This window comes from Heptranchias perlo, unplaced genomic scaffold (assembly GCF_035084215.1).
Source record: "Heptranchias perlo isolate sHepPer1 unplaced genomic scaffold, sHepPer1.hap1 HAP1_SCAFFOLD_62, whole genome shotgun sequence".
In the NCBI taxonomy this organism is placed as follows: domain Eukaryota; kingdom Metazoa; phylum Chordata; class Chondrichthyes; order Hexanchiformes; family Hexanchidae; genus Heptranchias; species Heptranchias perlo.
This window is the reverse complement of record NW_027139644.1, coordinates 4,304,484-4,307,007: the sequence shown is the minus strand read 5'-3', so window position 1 is coordinate 4,307,007 and position 2,524 is coordinate 4,304,484. Positions and strand designations below refer to the sequence as shown.

General features: G+C 46.0%; 1 non-coding gene across 1 annotated transcript; it reads right to left on the bottom strand.

The window, feature by feature from the left end:
* Window positions 1-1,632: 1,632 nt before the first annotated feature.
* On the bottom strand, window positions 1,633-1,705 carry trnam-cau (transfer RNA methionine (anticodon CAU)). The gene has a single exon. It is a non-coding gene; the product is annotated as a tRNA-Met (tRNA).
* Between the last annotated feature and the right edge of the window lie 819 nt (window positions 1,706-2,524).

Here is a 2,524-nt window from a genome sequence, read left to right as displayed (position 1 = left end):
CTGTGTCTGTCAGAACACGGCTGTTTTGCTCGAGCATTTGGCCCTGCTCACCAGCAGGGAGTGCCTTTGAGTAATAACACGTCAAACCGCTTTCAGGCAAAAAAGTCCTCGATCAGTCAGACAGACAGGGCTCTCGCTGCTCCCTCAAGCTCGGGGTCGCTGTTCCTTTCCTGTGATCTCGTCTGCCTTCCGCAGCCTCGGGCTCTTCTCAGCATCATTCACGATTACTGTGGCTTCCCGTTCTGCTGTTGCTCACTTGCTCACGCTCGTTACCGCGAATTGGAGCAAAGTATTGATTGTCGTCAGGGAGGGGGCCAACCCAAGGCGAGATTTCTCTGCTGATCGTTGAGCTGCTTGGAGGCGAGTGCAAAACAACTACTGTGAAGGGCATTGAATAAAGGTGGCAGTAGCAACATGGATACAGAATCGGCTAAGGGACAGGAAACAGAGTAGTGGTGAACGGTTGTTTTTCGGACTGGAGGGAGGTGAACAGTGATGTTCCCCAGGGGTCGGTGCTGTGACTACTGCTTTCCTTGATATGTATTAATGACTTGAACTTGGGTGCACAGGGCAGAATTTCCAAATTTGCAGATGACACCAAACTTGGAAGGGTTATGTACAGTGAAGAGGATAGTGATAGAATTGAAGAGAATATATACGGACTGTTTGCATGGCCGGACACGTGGCAAATGAAATTTAACGAAGAATAATGCGAATTGATGCATTTTGGTAGGAAGAACGAAGAGAGGCAATATTAACAAAAGGCCGCAACTCTAACAGTGATACAGGAACAGAGAGATCTGGGGGTACATGTGCACAAATCATTGAAAGTGGCAGGGCAGGTTGAGAAAGCGGTTAAAAAAGCATACGGGATCCTGGGCTTCATAAATAGAGGCAGAGAGTACTAAAGTATGGAAGTCATGATGAACCTTTATAAAACACTGGTTCAGCCACAACTGGAGTATTATGTCCACTTCTGGGCGCCGCACTTTAGGAAAGATATGAAGGCGTTAGAGAGGGTGCAGAAGAGATTTACTAGAATGATTCCTGGGATGAGAGACTTTAGTTACGTGGATAGACTGGAGAAGCTGGGATTGTTCTTCTTGGAATGGAGACGGTTGCGAGGAGATTTGATACAGATTTTCAAAACCATGAAGGGTTTAGACAGAGTGTATGGAGAGAAACAATTCCCATTTGCAGAAGGGTGAAGGACCAGAGGACATAGATTTAAGGTGATTGGCAAAAGCACCAAAGATGACATGAAGAAAATCGATGGGGCGGGGGGTGGGACTAGCTGGATTGCTCTTGCATAGAGCTGGCGTGGACTCGATGGGCCGAATGGCCTCCTTCCGTGCTGTAACATTTCTATGATTCTGAAAGAGTGCTCGCTGAGCATGTGAGAGATAGCAGATTCGATTCTTGCATTCTCGACTCACCTTTTGACTTGGGTCAATTGTCCAGAAACAAAAGTGGCGTCAGTTTTCAGCGAGCCCATGGTCCATGTACTTCTTAAGCTTCACTGCGTGCTACGGTACAGAGAGGTCAAGGGGCAGCAAATCTTTTGGTGTGCTGCAAGAAGCAAAATTTCTTGATTTTGGTCTTGAGCAAAGATGGGGAAAAAAAGCTTAATGATGCCTTCTCTGAGGATTGAACTCAGGACCTTCAGATTATGAGACTGACGCGCTCCCTGCTGCGCTAAGAAGGCACTTGATGTATAAATATCCAGGCAGCTCTATCAAGTAGGACAGTTTGCAAGGTGTAAAATCATAAACTCATCGGCAGTTTGCAAAAACTCTCCATCCAGGTGGAAATCGAACCAACAATCTTCTGAATTTTGGTCAGACACGTTCCCCATTGCTCGACTGGCCAAAGGTGTGTCGAGTAAGTCGGAGCTCACACGCTCACAGCGCTGCGGTATGAGCAGGTACCGAGTCAGTCTCGGTCATGCCCACGCGACTCCACGAGTCGGGGAGTGTCAAAAGGCGTACGGTGAACAATCATCAAAGAGAGGGACCTTTGCTGTTTCCCTTCGATCGTTCAGCTGGTCGTGTGGAAAACTTGTAGAGATTAAAACTTGAAAGCAAAATCACTCTTAAATCGTTGGTTAAATTCTGGCTCAAAATAGTGAACGTGCTTTCGGAGTAAGCGGTATTGAGCTCAAGGCCGCTTTCTTAACTTTACAGACTGCTCACTGCTTAAAATGTTGGCGCTTTTCCTTTCTCAAACCTTCAAGCTGTTTTGATCGAGCATTTGCCTCTGCTCACCAGCAGGGAGCGCGTTTGAGCAACAACACGTCAAACCGGACTCACTTTCAGGCAAAAAAAGACTTCTGTCAGTCTTTCGGACAGGTCTCTCGCTGATCAAAGGAGTGCCGTTGAGCAGCATTTTTTTAATTTTGAAAACATACATTATTTCATAAAATTTAATGATACGTAAAGTTCAGGGTTAAAGTTCGCAATTTCAATTCAAAACAATACAAAACAGATCGCACACGCTATGATCCCATTATTTCAATACAATACAC